Source organism: Amblyomma americanum, chromosome 2 (assembly GCF_052857255.1).
Source record: "Amblyomma americanum isolate KBUSLIRL-KWMA chromosome 2, ASM5285725v1, whole genome shotgun sequence".
Taxonomy (NCBI): Eukaryota; Metazoa; Arthropoda; class Arachnida; order Ixodida; family Ixodidae; genus Amblyomma; species Amblyomma americanum.
The window spans coordinates 62,423,145-62,442,618 of NC_135498.1; the positions used below are offsets into that span (position 1 = coordinate 62,423,145).

At 43.0% G+C, this 19,474-nt stretch overlaps 1 long non-coding RNA gene across 1 annotated transcript; it reads left to right on the top strand.

The window, feature by feature from the left end:
- The first annotated feature begins 3,301 nt into the window (after positions 1-3,301).
- Positions 3,302-4,466, top strand: LOC144118618 (uncharacterized). Its single transcript, XR_013312074.1, has 3 exons — positions 3,302-3,427; positions 3,887-3,957; positions 4,348-4,466. It is a non-coding gene; the product is annotated as an uncharacterized LOC144118618 (long non-coding RNA).
- Positions 4,467-19,474: the final 15,008 nt, after the last annotated feature.

Here is a 19,474-nt window from a genome sequence, read left to right on the forward strand (position 1 = left end):
AAATACCCACAGAAAGAATCAAAGTGGGTTACCTAGCACATGCGACATTGAGGCTTCATCACAACCTGCCCATCGGATTGTGAGCAAACTGATTGCCGTGGCAGGCGGAGGGTAAAAATATGATTGGTCACTAGAGACCTGAATTTGGCACAGTTTGGGATAAGAGTTGATGAAGAATACCTAAAAAATGTACGATTCGCTGACGACATTGCGTTGCTGAGGGACTCAGGAAATGAATTGTAAAGCATGAGAAATGAGTTAGAACAGGATAGTGGGTCTAAAATTTGACATGCAAAAAACCAAAGTAATGTTCAACAGTCTAGCAAGAAAACAGCAGTTCAAAATTGGCAGTGAGGTGCTGGAAGTGGCAAATGAATACGTCTATTTAGGGCAGCTGGTGACAGCTGTTCCGAAACATGTGAGGGAAGTACCTGAAGGATAAGAATGGGGTGGAGCGCATATGACAGGGTCTCTCAAATCATGCATGGCAGTTTACCAATATCCCTCAAAAGAAAAATGTGCAAAAGTTGTATCTTATCGGTACTAAGCTAAGGGGCAGAAACGTGGAGGCTAACCAAAAGGGTTCAACTTAAGTTGAGGACAACTCAGTGAGCCACAGAAAAAAAAAAATGATATGTGTAACCTTAAGAGACCAGAAGTGGGCATAATATGTGAGGGAACAAACGCGGAATAATGACATTCTATTCGAAATAAAGAGGAAGAAATGGGCTTGGGCAGGGCATGTAATGCGAAGGCAAGATAACCGCTGGTTCTTAAGGGTAACGAAGTAGATTCCAAGAGAAGGCAGCCGTAGCAAGGGGCGGCAGAAGATGAGGTCGGGGGATGAAATTAAGAAGTTTGCAGGCAAAGGGTGCGCGCAGCATGCAAAGACAGGGTTAATTGGAGAGTCATGGGTGAGGCCTTTGCCCTGCAGTGGGTGTAGTCAGGCTGCTGCTGTGATTTTGATGCCTAGAGGCTGCCCAGAAAAAGCAACTTTGGTCGCACAAGCCTAACAGGTGGCAGCACCTGCCATCGCAGGGTGGTGGCACATTGCTTGACCACTGTACTATAGCCCCAAGACAAGTGTGCGGACTCTCAGGGAGTTATAAATCTAAAGTCCAGAATGACCAATTCCACATATATGTTCCATTAACCTATTAACGCTATCAGTACCCCATGATTCCCTTAGCCCAGAAAGTAAGCGCCCCCAAAATTTTTTTGTCTCGTTATTTCTCTATTGTAATCCAGATCTGCGGTTCATACCTACCCTGACTAGACGTATTTCCTTAGCACTTCCAACGGCTCATCACTAATAGTAAAGTACTGTTCCGAGTCTAAATTTGAGGACAACGCCGGGAGTTAAGGAAAGAAAAAATTGGCGGTGGTTAAGCTCTGGTTAAACCTGGAGTGACGCCATTGCTACAGCTGGCCGGGTGGAACTTGCTCAGTTGAACTGCAAAGTCAGTCTTTCGCCGCTTCATTTCGCTGGGCGTTCCTTCTTCATCTCCGTCCCATTTGACACGGCGCATGCGCACAGCTGTTGCAGCTCGGTTTCGCCGGCGCGCCGCGCCGCCAGCAGCAGTAGCTTCTCCGCACCACGTGTCTGGTCACGTGACGAACCACGTGATCAGCCACGGCGCCGCGCCGCCGGCAGCTGCTCCGCACCACGTGACAGCGTGGCGGCGCAGCAACGGGGTGGCGGTGCAGCCACAGGGTGAGGGCGCCGCCACGCTGAAGGCTCGAAATGATACCGTAATGTTGCCATCGCTACAAAATGATAGGTTTTGCGTTAAGAGACAAGAAGGGGGCAGAGTGTTACGGTAAGACAAGAAACGCTGGTTATGGACATTCCAGTCGAAATGAAGAAGAAATAGGCTTGGAAAAGGCATGTAATGCGAAGGCAAGATAACCGGGTTTCGTTAAGGGTAACGAACTGAACTCATAGAGAAAGCAAGCCTGGCCGTGGCGTGCATAAGACGGGGCAGTTGGAGACATATGGGAGGAGCCTTTTTCCTGCAGTAGGTGTAATGAAGCAGATGATGATAATGATAAATCCTTGGTCAATGCCCTTGATGATTTAGCATAACGTTGAACGCTGTGCCTTGATGGTACAAAGAAATAAAAGCAATCGCAAACCCTTATGCACCTCGGTTTCTTTTTACAGTTCGCTCTGAAAAAAACTTCTTTTTCTGCGTACTTAGCGCCGGCTACATAACTATGAATTTAGTAGTGATTGCAGTAACTTGTATTAGTAAATAATAGTAGCAAAAAAGCGTATTAGTAATGCACCCGTGATTGGCAATGGTTGCTGCTGAGAATTCCGTTTAAGGGTGCTTTATGACTTGTGATTATTTGATACACTGAAAAGTGAACAAACATATTTTTTCGTAAGCGTGGGCTTACGAAAAAAAAAGTGCTTATCACAGCCCACCTGAACTCTTTTGTTTACACCATCCGATGCTGAAAATCGGTGTTTTTGATCTCTGCGCAAAACAAATTTTTCACATTCCCACGTCAGCTATTCGAGCTCGCTCAGCACAACTTTAGAGGCAAGCGCCCAAGTACATTTGCTACAGAATGTGGCTCATATTACGAAATGTCTGTTTTAATTCAATACTTCCATCTGCTCGCATTCTTTGTGTTCCTGGACGTGGTAAAAAACATCGCAGCGTCGACGGACACGTACGAAAAAAGAAGACGGAAGTGTCCGTCGTCGCTGTGCTGTTTTTACCACGTCCATGATGCACCAACTCGCTCAGTTGTCGGTTATCCTTTTGGTCCCTTATTGCAGCTGCATAAATTTTTGAGTCAGTTCCGTTATTCTGACAGCTGTTCTATTTGCAAACTCTAAACACAGAAAACATCCGGCTTGTTCGGGCAAGTGATGATTTTTCGCTCTGCTTTATTAGCCGAAGTTAGTTGCGAAAAATATTATTTCACAGCTGGTACCTACACGCTCGCCTGTCAGAAACATTTTTCGTTGCGACGCAGTACACGGCATAACTAAGGTATTTTCCCAGCTTTATGCTGCCTTTTTTTCTGCTTCTTTTTTTTACTCTTAGTATATTGCGCCATTATTTTTAAAGACTCTCTGAGATATGTTGGATGCCGTCAACAGGATATGAAAAAGAATGCTTTCATTACAAAACTACTCATTTTGCCTTGTTTTCTTTTGCGTCCAAGCACTCCGATGAGACAGCGCCATATCCGCATGAGCGGAACTCTGTTTACTTTACTGAGCTATTCTTTTTGCGAATCATAAAAAGGCACCTCACAACAGTTTTGCTATAAAACGCCGTCAGTTCTGTGCTACCACCATTGCTCTAGGTGCACCTTCAACAACACTTTCACTACGCTGCCCCAGTAATGAGCGCAATGAAAGCAATAACGTTTTTGCTGCTGCTTGGACTTGCGAGTGTGGTTCTCGGTGAGTGGCACAAATTTTTATTCTAGGAAATTTATCGTGCGATTTTCATTCAGCGAGACATTCCCGTCCTTCGAAAAAAGGTGAAGTGTCTTTCGCAGGGTACGGTTTTCAAAAGCATTTTCAAGTCAGGCGCCAGAGATTTTAGTGCGCGATTTCTCGGCTTTGCTGGCAGCAAAATTTGTAGGTCTGCAATGCACTACTAGCGTCAGTATTTCTAGGCAAAATGTTTCTGCCCATCGGTCCCGTAAATTGATATTGGTCACATCAGCAATGCAGAAGTACAAATGTTCTACACATTCATATTTTTTTCTTATATTACAGCAATATACTTTCGAATATGTTAGCTTATTATTTATATTTTTGCTTCGAAATGAGAATATAATAATAAATATTGTAAACATAGTTAAAGTTTATAACATCATCACATCTCCTGGTAAATGGCTTCTCTTTATTTTCTAGCCTCAAATGTGCCACCAGGCCGTGGCCCTCCAGGAGGCAGCGGACCCCCTGGCCAAGGTTTCTCGCACATCGTAAGATGCCCCTAACTTTATTGCCATGTTTAAAAAAAATGCGGCGAATATTTATCGAGGCTATACCAGCAATGAGAGGCTATCAATGGCATTCAATTGCAAAGAGCTACGGCACGGCTGAGAAAGAGCTCTTGCTTAGAGCGCTTGCCTTGGAGAGATGGCAGTGTCGTTCGTAGGACATGATTTGGCAAGAACTTTAGATTGCTGAATAATGACTCAAGAAAACTCATAAGGTCATAAGCTTTTAAGAAAATTTCATTCAAATATCGCTAAGATAGCAGCAGTTTTTGAGAGATAGCACTACAAGGAACGTTTACGTGAAAAGACATCTTGTTCTCAATAAAGAGACGCGTAGCTCTTCTGACGTGCTGTTTTTTCTTTCTTTCTCAGCCTCCTGGTCATATCAGACCAACAACAGAGGCTCCCAATTCGACTTCGAGCCAGACCGGTTGACGGCTCCACCATCAACTGAATGAAGACTGAATAAAGGCACTGAATCTTTAAAGAAAGCAATCTACCTTTTCATCTTATTTCAATAAAGCTGCGGTGTTGCGAAGGCTACAAGAGGGAAACGCTGATTCATATGCCCTGCAATATGCTGCTTCCAACCAAGTGACATTGCACTGTTACGCAACTAGTATCTGCAATGCATCGCCAGGTGCCCACCGGTGAAACAATGGGCGCAATCGTTGCCCCGGCCTGGTGCTCGGCTTCTTTGAGGTGAAATTTTTAGAAAATAGACCTTTGTCCTCACCTTCAGTTGACGCAAAAACTTTGTGATATGGCGCGCTTTGGGCACATATTTTCGTATGCCATGACAATTCATCATCACCAAGCCACTGTGAATCGGCAGCTTATACAACGTATTCGTTCTCCTTTTTCTCCATGTGGACTATAAAATCGAGCATATTAGAGTAATCAGTCACTCATATTTTTTAAAGGTGCTAAAATTGTATTTGTTTTGTTGTGAGTCTTCAAGCACAGTTCTCCTGATGATTAATGCTCTGTAAATAACCTAACCCATACGACGCGTTGAAACGTAAAGCGTTCTTTCTTTCTATTCTGCGGCTTGTTAGCAAGCCATAAAAATATAGACAATTTCCAGAAGGAGCGGAGATGCTTAAAAAGCCTTACCTTCGTAAAAGACGTGTTTAAAAGCAATCCTGCAGTAATTACAGTCAAGATGAACTGCGTAATGAAGAAGTTGTAAAAAGCGATGAGCGGGTGATAAGACGTTACAGAAATGAGAAATGAAAAGAAAAGAAAACGAGGGATACGAATATGAACAAAACGTTATATTACATGGAATCGCATGAAGGCAACAGAGCTAATGGAACCTCAATATCCCATATTAGAAGCTTCAAGATATGAATTTCTTTTTCGGTAAAGTGCTAAATTCTGATGCCTCAAAACATGAAACTAAAGAGGTTGTAGTGCAGCTTTTCTCTTCAAGATTAGGAGTAGGAGAAGCAGTGTTTAGGCACAGGGGCATGTTTTCAGCACCCAGTTTCTGCAAATACAGACGAACATTGTTCCAACTTGAAGAACATGAAGCCGATCCAAATGAATAATATGATAACAAGTTGATCGAAACATTTAGAACAATTCCGCGAGAATAGAAAGCCGCACGAGAAACTTAGCATACGCTGAGTCCCAAACGAAATTTTAATCAGGGAGGCGTCACTAAAGCAGATTCGTTTTCCGACCTCTTAGGCCCATTCGCCATCGCCACAGCTTCATTTTTTTCACTGCATATTAACTACTCAGGACAAAATACCACAAAATGTTCGTGCCGAAGAGAACCGACATCATCGTCATCAGCCTGATTACACCCACTGCAGGACAAAGGCCTCTCCCGTGTCTCTGCAATTAACCGTGTCCTTTTCCAGTTGCGCCCAGCCTATGACTGCAAACTTCCAAATCTCATCCGCCCACCTAACATTCTGCCACCGCCTGCTACACTTGCCTTCTCTTGGAATCCACTCTGTTACCTTTAAGGAGCAGCGGTTATCTTGCCTTCGCATTACATGCCCTGCCCAAGCTCATCTCTTCCTCTTGATTTTTACTAGGGTGTCATTAAGCCGCGTTTGTTTCCTCACCCACCCTTCCCGCCTCCGGCGCCTATCATTTTTCTTTCCATGGCTCGCTTCATTGTCCTTAACTTAAGCTGAACCCTTTTCGTTAGCCTTCGCGTTTCTGTCCCTTAGGTGAGTGCCGGTAAGATACAGCTGTGGTAAACCTTTCTCTTGAGGGATATTGGTAAACTGCCATTTATGATCAGAGAAAACCTGCCATATGCGCTCTACCCCATCCTTACCCCTCTTGTTATTTTCCTCTCATGATCCGGATCAGCTGTGACTACCTGCCCCAAGTAGACGTAGTCCGTTACCATTTCCAGCACCTCACTGCCAATTGTGAACTCCTGTTTCCTTGCTAGACTGTTGAAAATTACTGTAGTTTTCTGCGTGTTAATTTTTAGACCCACCGTTTTTCTCTGTCTGTCTAACTCATTTATCATGCTTTGCAATTCATCTCCTGAGTCGCTCAGCAAGGCAAAGTCATCAGCGAATTGCACATTATTTAAGTATTCTCTATTAACTCATATCGCCAACTGTTACAAATTCAGGCCTGTAGTGACCAATAATCTTTTTACGTGCCACCTGCCACGGCAATCAGTTTCCTCACAATCAGATGGGCAGGTTGTGATGAAGCCTCAAGGTCGCATGTGGTAGGTAGCCCACCTTGATTCTTTTTGCGGGCATTTTCCGCTCATGACGCCGTCGACGCCAGATTTTCTACAGAACCAAAGCCTTAACGTTGTCGCATTAATAAAGCCCATCGTTCTGCTTTGTCTGTCTATAACTCGTTTATCATGATTTGCAGGTCACCTCCTGAGGGATTCAGCTAGAAAATGTCATCAGCGATTCGCAGATTCTTTAGGAATTCCCCATTAACTTTTATTCTCAACTGCTTATAATCCAGGCCTCGGAATACCTCCTGTAAACAGGCGCTGAATAGCATTAGCGAGATCGTGTCTTCTTGCCTGACGCCCTTCCTTATTCTAATTTTATTGCTGACTTTATGCATGACTATGATAACTGTGCAGTTAATCTATATATTTTCCTGTATTTTGGCAAAAGTCTCATCTACACCCAGATTCCGTAATGCCGGTATGACTGCTGAGGCTTCCACTTAGTCAAATGCTTTCTCGTCATCAATGAAGGCTATAAATAGGGCTTGGTTATATTTTGCGCATATCTCTAACGCCTGATTGATAGTGTGAATATGATCTTTTGTGGGATATCCTTTATAAAAGCCTGCCTGATCATTTCGTTGATGAAAGTCTAAGGTTTCCTTGTCTCGATTAGCGATTACCTTAGCAAATACCCTGTAGTCAAGTAAATACATTGTAAATACCTTGCAACTTGTGCTCTAAAAAACAAAGGTAGCCTAAAAGCGGTGAAGAGGAAAATAATTATAAAAACAAGAACTAAGAAACAAGTGCAATGTCATTTGCAATAAGGATAAGATAGTTAAAGTAGCTGAAGAGGTCAACACAAATATATACTCTAGCCAATGCAATCAGAACGTTAATGAGAGGGACAGTAGCGCACAGCAATGTGTCATCCTTCCAGTAACGAAAGGGGAAGTAAAGAAAGCCTTAGGAGGAATGCAAAGAGGAAAAGCAGCTGGCGAGGATCAGGTAACAGCAGGTCACTTGAAAGACGGAGGGGAGATTATGCTAGAAAAACTAGCTACCCTGCATACGCAATGTCTGATGAGCTCGACCGCACAAGAATCTTGGAAGAATGCAAATATTATCTTAATTCATTATAAGGGAGACGCCAAGGACTTGAGAAATTACAGACCGATCAGCTTACTGTCAGAAGAGAACCGGGACGCCTCATATCATTCAGACATAACAACGTACTCCACTTACGAATACGCATATGAAATTTATTGGAGCGAGACGCACGCGTCGAGTGAAAAGAACCAGTGACGGAGTCCTTCCGGCACCCCTCACCCTTTGTGGTGCGTAAGGTTTTAGAGCTGGGCATCTCGGACAATAATAATAATAATAATAATAATAATAATAATAATAATAATAATAATAATAATAATAATAATAATAATAATAATAATAATAATAATAATAATAATAATAATAATAATAATAATAATAATAATAATAATAACAATAATAATAATAATAATAATAATAATAATAATAATAATAATAATAATAATAATAATAATAATAACTTTACGTCCCCCGCCATGTATTTCAACCCTGCCCCGGAGTTGTGATGGTTGTTGTTGACTGCCAATAAAATGTCACATACCCACAAGGGTAATTGGCCATACCCCGGCGGTGACTACTTGTATTGCAAATCCATGCGGGAAACATAGGATTACCTAAAAAAATGGGAAACTTAGCTTGCGTCACAGAAGTGGTGGAATTCTCTTCTAAAAGAGAAATACATGCCAACTAGATGAACATCCAGGAGTTGTCATACTATTTCTAATGATTGAGAGAGCGCTACGGCGCTACAACAGAAGCAAGGATTAACCGCGGATGGACTAATCATGTTGTTCCTTACGTGGTTAGTCTCTGTCTCTGTTGTAATGCAGTAACGTTCTTTTTATCTTGAGCCAGTACCAACTGGAAACTTCGTACTTTACTACACCGCTCTTACGCTGAGGCTGATCTTTTTGACATGATTAAGCTTACAGGCCAGAATGTTTGCTTTTTTTTATTGCAGCCACAGTGAAAAGCTTCCGGCTTAACAAGAAGAAGGAGGAACGCAATTTTAGCAATCACTTTTGCGAGCACTCAGATACAATAGCTCTCAATGCGTTCTAACGAAGTTTTATAAAGGCATTCACCGAAATATAGCCGCAGAGTAAAAGTTTTCCTACAAAGCAGCAACACGTTACGCTCTGAAGCCGGCAGAAACATTGATTTAAAAAACAATTATTAAGACTGATTCTACAGCATCTATTCATTATAGATAAATGAGTCATACTTCATAGCATAATATAATTTATTCCTTTGTTCCGAACTTATTATATTCAAAAGATATCGATTCTCCTCCGTGTGTAACAAACGCAATTGGAAGTGAGCCCCATCAGGTACCCCATATCGCCTTTAGCCAGATTTACATGGATAGATCTGTTCAACACGCTCTGTTGTTAATGATGTTGTACAGTTATTCGGTCTGTATTCTCCATTTAAATAATAATAATAACAATAATAATAATTGTTTTTTGAAGGAAAGGAAATGGCGCTGTACGGCCGTGAGCCTTCTTGCACAATGAACACCATTCTACCTTACCACCGTGATGCTTCCGAATTTACAACTCTTTCTCAAGCCGCAACTTATGCCGAAGAATGCCGACAGCTTGCCCGGCCCTTCACTTCTCACGCCCAGCAGCAGCAGAAAAGCACCCGTGATCCCCCTGTACTTCCTCCCGCTTACCTTCCTGACTCTTTTGTCTGGCTCTGGGTACCTTCCTCAGGTCCCGGCCTTTCCTCCAAACTTGTTAGCAAGTACCAGGGACCCTACCGTATTCTTCAGCAGACATCCGCCGTCAATTACCTCATCGAACTTCTTACGCCATCCCCTGATCATCGCCGCTGAGGCCGCGAAATTGTCCACACGACCCGCCTCAAACCTTACTACGACGCCGCCGTCGTCACATCGCCCTAGGCCGCCAGGATTGCGCCCTTTCGCCCGGGGGGAATTGTAAGACTGGACACGGGCTTTAGAATCTTCAGAGGCTGGCGCTCAACGAAAAAGACGACGAGAAGCGCCGAACACTGCGAAGCTCGAGCGCCGAACACTCCGAAGCTCGAGCGCCGAACGCTCGGTCGCTCTTGCGTGCTCTGGACTGAACGCGGTCTCTGATCTGTGCCTGGACGGTTCCACTGGTTGTTCGTGACGCTGTGCTTATTACTGTCCTGTCCTCTTGTTACTGTGCTGTGCTGTGGTGTGCTATGTGTGCTGTATTAGTAGTGTTCTGTGTTCTTATTACAGCGCAGTATCTGTCTCATACATCTGCGGACACCTGAACCGCGCCGTAAGGGAAGAGATAAAGGAGAGAGTGAAAGAAGAAAGGAAGAAAGAGGTGCCGTAGTGGAGGGCTCCGGCATAATTTCGACCACCTGGGGATATTTAACGTGCACTGACATCGCACAGCACACAGGCGCCTTATCTTTTTGCCTCCATAAAAACGCAGCCGCTGTGGTCGGGTTCGAACCCGGGAACTCCGGATCAGTAGCCGAGCGCCCATTTGAACTCGCAGTTTGCACTTTTCTGTCTAAACAGAAAATTTAGAAAAATCACAGGCTTCGCACATAACAAAATCAGGAAGTACTCGTCCTATTGGCCTATATATAAAAGCTCCTTTTTACAATTCAACTAACCCTCTTTCTATTCCATGCACGGTGCTCCAAGGTTAGCAACTTCACTGCTCATGTGCTGTCTCAGCTCTCGCTCCACGAACTCTGTAACATACACATCAGGAAGTTTGCATTGATTAGGTTACGCGTTAAGAATAGAACGAGGGGCAGAACTAGGAAGTCCTATTGCTTGCAATTTGTTCTCAATACCAGCAATCTTTTCTTCCAGCACTCATGCGAAGCATACTTTACGACCTTTTGACAGCTTGTCAAAAGACCACAGTATATTTCTCTTTGACTTCTATGCTATTTCTCAGTCGCGTATCCGTATATGAATGCGTCATCGCCACTTGCGTTGTCATTGCGGCCATCCGGAACCGGCGTCACCTTTCTAGATGAGTTGTATATAACAGGCGTTAACGTGGTGCTAGCATTGCAGTCAGCAAGCATATTCAACTAAAAGTCCTCTACTCAGTCCCACAAGGACCTAGAATGAAGTCGCTCACGCTCATCTTCATCCTTGTCCTGGCAGCTGTTGCCTTCTGTAAGAACTTCAACTCACATTCCTACCGCTATGACTTCTATCAACTGCATTCCTTGTCCTGGAAGCCTGGTCTATTAGCTGCTAACCCGTAGCCCATTGCCACCATGATACTATCGATAGTTTGTGGCGAGAAGATTGTTCTCTGTTGTAGCTATAGCTCTGTCAATCTTGGCAGAAATAATTCTTCCTAAAAACCATTTTTCGTGCCCTGCCTTAGAGTCTTGAATTGTCCCAAATAAAGGCGACATAGGTTAACTGGCCCATTTGTTCTTATAGATAGACACCTTAATAGCGATTTGTGTTTGAGTGCATGTCCTCGTTTAAATTGAAGTACATGTAGTCTGCATCGCTACAGTCACAATATCTAATGTGTAGTCAAGAGATAAAGGATGACTATTTACACTAGCCTATTTACATCACGAGATATGCTTTCACTAACTCCAACGCCAAAAATAAAATGTCTTGATGTTTCTATCAAACAGGCTGCGTGCATGTAACGTGGGGTAAAATGTGCACAGAGATGTTCTTTCGTGCAGGGCGCAGACGAATCAAGATCTTCCAGAATTTTTGAATGGTCGCTTACGCAGTAAATTAAGCTATTCTTTTTTTAGTAAGGAAGCGGTGCATTACACGAAAGTTTGACCTATTAAAATCGCACGGCCGCACAGCATGTCAAGAAATCGAAATTATTAGGTACCATTTATCCTACTAATAACATGACTCTTGTGTCCAGTGTACTTCTAATAAAAGCACAGATCAAAACGAACTCCAGTTTAGGGTGACTGAAAAGTTGCGCAGTCGATTTTCACTTCGAAGCCGCGATGACCTCATGATGAAACTGTTACGTCCTTGAAACAATGTTTTATTGTAAGAAAAATATTTTAATTACACACATCCGAGAAAAATGCTACAAAATCAAATTACATGGAAGAAAACATTGACTTCTAATAAACATTGCCAAGCTACGTTTCAACTTTCAACAAAAGGTATGTGTTTCTTTACCTTTTTGTGCAGGAAATATTCTCGTTTATTTTCTTTTTTCCTGCAGCCTCCGTGGAATGCCGGCGCCACGGTCGCCTACGTCATCTACTATGCGATCGCCTTCCCTTCGTACGTTATTCCACCATTCAGTTTTAGCGTAACAATGTCGGGGTTGGCCTAGTAACTCAAGCATGAGCTCATAACAACGGCAAACTGACATCAAAAGTTAATATTCGGCAGCAGATAATAAACACATTGTCGCTTTTCAAAATGAGCGAACTTGACAAATCAGGTACCTAAGCAGAAGGAACCGTCTAACGGTATTAATTCAACATTCACTCTTCATGGAAACTAGATGTTTTTCCTCCCTTCGCAGTGTTACCCATTCTTCAACGTGCAGAGTGACCACAAAAACAATTCATTGATTATCGGCATTCCTTTTCAGAAAATTGTAAATTTACCTGTGCTCTCTCTTCGTTCAGGTTCCTCTTGGGTTGAGACGCTGGTGCCGTACGACAACTATGGGACAGTCTAGCACAACACCTGTACAGTCGTCCAGCACAACAACAGTACAGCCGTCCAGCACAACTGTACAGCCGTCCAGCGCGGTAACAGTACAGCCTGCCAGCCTAACAACTGTACAGCCCTCAAGCACACCAACAGTAGAGCCGTCCAGCCCAACCGTACAGCCGTTGACGAGCAACGCTACATCCAGCCTAGTTTCTTGACGAGTTGTACCAATACCGGCATCCGTGCTCGCGAAAGATAGAGCAGGGCTTACCTGAACATGGCAACACAGCACTCCTGTGTGAAATAAATTGATTACAGCAATGATTAAAGCCCCTGTTGAAATTTTACATCGTTGGTAAGATGCGACACCAGGAAACCCTGGCGCGGCATTGCATCTTCTGTGACGGTAATTATCACAACTGCTTCAGGCTCGGTTCTTCTTTGTGGGGAGCACTCGTCTGACCATTTATTTGTGTTTACATATTAAAAGCTCGATGACTGAGAGTTGTCTTTTGAAGGGTTTTTTTTTCAGAGAGGGGAGGTTCATATTTATTTGTTACATTGGATGCAGTCTAGAAAAAAAACGCGGATGAAATTTACCTCTTCATCTGTTTGGAGATTCAGGATAATTTTTTTACTCTCACGTCACAGTGGAAATCAGTGAAAAACATGATAAAACCTTGCAGGCATGTGGCTTATAATTTTTCTTTATAGGGGCTTCAAATTTATTGTAATCAAGTATTGCTACACTATATTAGAATAAGTGAATTTCTTTGCAAGAATCTCTTCCTACAAGATCCGATGAGCCATATAAAATAGCTCCACAATGAAAGTGGCGCTGCTTTACGATGAAAAGCAAGCGGTCCGTGCGCGCATTCAATGGCCAGGCCAAGCAGGAGAACAGCTTGATCTCGTGATGTGTCTCACTTTGCACGCATTCACTATTTTACATCTGTTTAAAGTAGCTGCAGCACACATGGCTATATTAACACATGCTACGTGAGAAGAGGATACTGAAGCCTGACCTCCCTCGACGACATGCCTCTACAAGGCTTCTTTGCTCTTTGTGTTGGCTACGTAAAAGATTCCCTGCATACGCGAACACGGCTGAGTGCAAACCAGCTACACCAGATCATGGATGATGTTTAGGAAGTCTTCTCAGCAGGGCTTGTCTTCATTTCATCGGGAAAATTTACGTAATTACCTGAAAATGCGAAATTCTGTGGGAATGCGCTCCGACTGCATTCCGGGCAATAAGTGAACAGCTTAGCCACTGATGAATTTTCTTTGGGTGTCGAACACGGCGCGGAAGCTTTTCGTAAAGTTATGCTTGTCGTCACGGATGAACCACAAAGAATGGGTATATCTCTTCTCGCATACTACTTTCCGTGACATTTTCAAGGAGGGGCGCGTCAGGCTGCGCGAGAACAGCAACACATCGTGGGTGTGCAGCGGCGGACAAACTCCAGGCTCGCGACTGTGTCCGCACTACACAAGCAGGTGATTTTTAGCACGCAGGCAGAGGGAACTACTATTTCCGTTTACAGTTGCTAATGGCCTTTGCCCTTGTCCGTGCTTATTCTCGAGACATCCCGAATCACATCACCGCCGGTCAGCCATGACCATGATCAGTGCGCCGAAACTAATCTGCAGCCCCCACTACTGCGTCCCTTAGAGCCCACGACAACATTAGGACGTTAAGCCGCACCTCGCACTTAACACGCTGGTACGCCTGTAGACGACTGCACAAGAAATGAAATTCACATAAACGAACACAATGAAAAAAAAAACAGCAGTAGATGTGGTTTCGTGCGGTGTATGATCTCCAAGCACCAATTTTGTGCATATACTAGTGTGTTCAACGATTATTCGCCGATTTCCAAAGAGTCCATTACGGGCAAATGGGCATTTGAATAATTTTTTGCAGGGCGTTTTAATATATATAGCAGGAATAAGAAATTACATTTTGAGCCTTTTCCGAATTTATTCTACATTAGTCTACCTGGAAGGTTAGTAGTAATGCTGATTAATCTTTATTGTTGACGTTAGCGCATCTGCGTGCCCAGCTGTCACCATCCGTAAAAACATCCTGTTTAGTTTTAGTTTGAAATTGCAGTTTATTTTTAAAGGAACCTTCGTCTTGACATTTAAGCGGCGTTCTTGACTTTATCGTAGTGTAGTTGACGGTTTAAATTTAAATTATTGTCATCGAGGTTTTTGTGCAATTCATATCCTATTTCTGTTAACGCCGCAGCAATGACGCCGAAAGAAACGCTCAAAGTAATCGCGATATATATATCTGATCATGCATAGGAAAATTTTATATTGCAAACTGCGCGGAAATAAGTTAGACACCAGTTTGCGGGGTGCCATTTAAAAAAGCAACGTGGGCGAAGCATACAAAAGGAGGGTGAGATTGCATGAGGAACATTAAACCTTCTGCAGCCTCACTTTCAGCAAAATCTCGCGTTAGTCTATCATCAAACGATCGTCTTCTCGCTTAGCTTCAGAGAGAGATTTCAGCTGCCTCCAACTCTTCAACGCGCTGGTGATATTCGTCCCGGTAGTAAGCAACGCCTTCTTTCACCATCGTGACATGTTTTCTTGCGTTTTCCTTCTTGAGTTGCTTTGTTTCGAGTCGACGTAGCTGCACTGAATATATCGAATAATTTTGCTACAGCTTTTCAACTTTCTCTCCTGCGTCAGCGATCGTACGTCAAAGGAGAAGCTTATCACCAAATTATTATGTAGCCCTGTCAGGCCCGTCGTTCATATTTTTGCATTTGTACTCTTTCTTTCCCTACTGGCGCTCGGACCTGAAGGAGGTTTCTAAATAGAGTGTTTCGAATTCTCCATAATTATCAACCGAATAACACCTGCAATAAATTTCTCATCGCTCTTTTCTTCTTTAATATACACATGTACTCTAAAGCATGCGCGCAATTAACTCCGTGAAAAATAGTTTCTATGCCGCCTAGCCCCACAGCGTGAATATGATTGACACCATACCGTCTTCCTCAACAAATGCACCCTCGAGGTCGGTTGGCACAAAAGTCATCTTTTCATGACTCGTGTGCTCCACTCACTTAAGACGTTTGCTATACACTACAGTAACAACCGGTGTCGCGATAAGTAATTTCAGCGTACACGGGAATCCACGGAGGTTGTTTTCGAGCCGGCGTGGTTCCCAACAGAACACAAAAATTTCCTCAGCGATAGAACGATCCTGGAAGCCAGCTCGGCACAGGTGCAGGCATCAGGAAAGACATAGCAGCGCAAAATTGCTAACACGGATGCAGTGAAGTAACCGGAGACGAGAGCTCGTCCTGTTCCCTCACTACGTCCGTGTTCGTATTTTTGCACTCGCATTTCTTTCTTGAATATGCCCTAAAACGCCCAGCTAGAAGTACATCAGAGGTGCAGCCACTCGACTCACAGCTAAGACATGGATCTGAGCGGGCCCTTTAAGTGAAACTTCTCATTTAGGTTGAAAAGGCACACTTCAGAGTAGACTGTCTCCTGTTACGTTTCGCCACCTGCATGTTTCATTATTTTTTAGCTATCACGAGCTCACATCATTTGAGTCCTTCTTATGTGGGAAAATTTGGATGAATGGTTCACAGTTGTCTTTCAATGGACTCGACAAATTAATAGCCTACTTTAATTTCAAGTGGCCTGAAATTTTTTTGCGAAGCCAACTTGCTACTGCAGCGTACCTTTCCATTTATCAGCCTCCTATAGATAGGTAAGCGGTATTCCTGCTTGCAATGCTCAGCGCGGCTTCAAGCAGTATCATCGAGGAATGGGCTCGTTACTAGGTGTCCTTGCGGGCGTATGCTTCTTAAAGCACGTCAATCGTACATCACAAGGCTTCGGTAGGACAACAATTCTTATCGTCTTGATCATTAAGCTTTCCTTATGACTTGATTTCGGAATTATGAATTTTAAGCATTTAGAAGTAAAAACTGTACGACCACATTTCATATAGAGCAAAATCTCCAATATCGGTCGTTCAGGAAAAAAAACAATGATTTTAAGAAACCTTTCTTCAGGAGGAAGCACTACACAAACTGAGATGAATATAACCACTTCTTTTATCAGCCTGATTCGGTTAGCATTTTTTCATTTTACAATCACACGAAAGTAACCGAAGTGAGCTGCAACACCACGAAACGTTTTTAAATGCAAAAGGGAGCTTTGAACGTTACTGCTATCAGTACTGTGCAAGAAAAACAACCACATGAAAGCTAAATCTCCGGGTTTTAAATCAGCGCTCTTAAATGAGAATGATTGTTATGTACGAAAGTCGCAAGTAAGCACTAAAATGTTTGAACAAATTGCGTAATTTCCACCTCATTCTTTAAGGTAAGCGTCTAAATCTCACATGCCGTTTGCTTCTATACACTGTGACTGTCAGTATGCTGTCATCTAATTATATTTAATCAACTCCGTCACTACGGCGCATTCCTTCAATTCGGCGTTAATCCTCTCTCAGCATGTGTTCAATAGGCAAGCAACAGCACACGGAGCTCCGCTCTTCCGACACGTAGCAGCGCGGGCTTAAGTATGTCACACAAACGAGGTAAGCATGTGGTAGCTATCGCGGTTCCGGGTTGCCGGTGTAGCTTTTAGCAGCAGCGTGTGAACAGCGAAAGTCGAGTATTTTTTCGTAAGTCCATGTTGCTCGCTTATCTGCGTTTCACGTTTAATGAAATATATCATTTTTGTCGTCTCCAAATACGTCACTAAATAAAAGAACGTCCCTCGAAACAGTGGATTTTCACCTCCTTTTCTTTTCTTTTTAGTGCTACAAGGATACATCCTTTATATTTACTTTTTACAAATAGCAGCCACCCGTTTGTGTCCGGATAACTAATACAGGACTGACTGCAAACAGGTTTTTTTTTGTGTCAAGACGTGAAGTGCAGTGGATGTCAACTTCGCGAAGTATCCTGTTTCATACGGGTCGGAAATACTGTGGTCAGAAGGCTTCTGCACTTGTATTCTACTGAGCGTAGGGTATAAAACGAAAAATAAATAACTGTGCTGTTCAGGCACACGATCAGGATCACGGTGTCTTCCAGTGTGATCATGATATAGAAAGTGATCCTTACGCGTAAATACGGATTCGAAAGCAATGAAGTCCGTCGTGCTTATTCACCTCTTGGGCATGGTGGTACAGGTCCTTGGTAAGCAGGAACGTTTCGAATATTGAATTGCACCCATTTGGCTTTGAAACTTCCTGCATTTGTAGCTGTTCGCACGACTCCCGTACTGTAGATCCCTCACTACGTGAACTTAGCGTTCTTCGAAATTGGTATGTTGTTGTACTTAGTCTATTGATCTTCCCGATGATTATCGGAAGATCAGTCTTTGGGTGTAGATTACCTTTCATACTTGGGAGGGTTGTAGTGTGAAGTGCTTATTCTGGGCTGTCTAAAAAGAGAAACGATTTCAGCTACTAGGGCGACAAGGCGTTGGACTGAGGCGGAAGCGTTCTTGAAAGAGTGAACAGATCACAGCTCATCTGCTGAGATAATAAGTGAATTGGAAATAGATACGCAGACGGGGTACGCAGAGGTACGCAGAGTCCTATATGACTTTAGTTGGATAGGACACAGGAACAAAATGACAAGTACCTTGCAAAGAAGGGCCTCCAGCTAAATCTGTGGACCTATTCGCGCGACTTCGTAGGTAATCCGTGGTTAATCTATTGTAACAGTACTGTGACTAGGGTATACCGCTAATTAAAATACACAGACAGGGGATTAGGCAGGTATTAGCCGTGATGCCACGATATAAGGCGACGCCATTGGTTGCACAGCCTCCTTTAAGAGGCATTAGCCTCTTCGTTCTTGAGTTGTATCCAACTATTGATAGATGGGCATGCCTTCCACGAAAAATGGCTAGCTAGAATTGAATGCTACAAGCTTTCGAACTGCATTGAAAAGAAATCTTTCAAATGCCGGTGATGGTGTCGTTCTTATACTGGGTGTGAAGCGCTGTTTTCAAATTGTTCCTTGTTTTCAAATGGCTGTTTTCAAATGTTAGCAGCACGCCTCCTACTTTTTTTAACGCCTCTACCAGACTGTGGCTGAATCAATCTTTTAGACTAATTTTATGTGATGTGTGTCTCAATATTAATGAGCGATGGTATAAGTGCAAAACCCTAATCGAGCGCTGCACTTAAAGGAGTAAAGAAAAGATTTCAGATTCAATTTGTCTTTTCTTGATAATTGAAGAACGAGATGCAAGTAAAGACAGATGACCTTATTTTTGACAGTTCTCTTCTCATTTCGTTTCCTTTCCTAACTGAACCTCAATCACTGCAATCTTGCGACGTTTCTATAATTGTTAGGGATCAATTAATAGTGCACGAAAAATTCATATTATCAAACCATAAATTAGAAGGTCATTGTAAAATGCGACAACAGTAAATTTGTTTTACGGGAGCTGAATACATTGTTTATAGCACTTTACACTCTGTTGATTGGCACAGTGTAAAAAAAATTCGTACCCAAGGAAAATGAAATACACGTACAATGCGAAAACAGTAGACTCACAAGAACCTGCTTGGTTCTTTGGCGTTGGACTCGATCAAGATTCAGGAGTGTTTGCAGCCAACTCTTCTCTCGTGCTATTATATTTTTATTTTATTTTCACACATTCTTGAGTTTCAAAACTGGTCTCTATACTCATAATTTTGTTTGATATTTATTTTTGTCTGGCTATGGTTATGCAGAGAAGGGAAGGGTAACGAGGGACTCGTTATAACTTAAATGGCGGAAGCCCACATCCACCGAACCCAAGGATCATAGGCTGTTTTTTTCTTAATATAAGATGTTCATCAATGTGAGATAGCAGGCAATTATTTAAAGGTAAATATTTAGCAAGCAGAATAAAAAACCAACCACATGCCGCCAGTGTTACCTGAACCCATGATGTCCGAATTTCGCGTCCGGTGCTCTGCCAACTGAGCTAGGGTACAGCTGTGCAATCTTCTGCTTTCGGGTGTATGTGTGTTCGGTTACACTGCACATAAATACCCCCGAAAGCAGAAAATTGAACAGCCGTGGTCT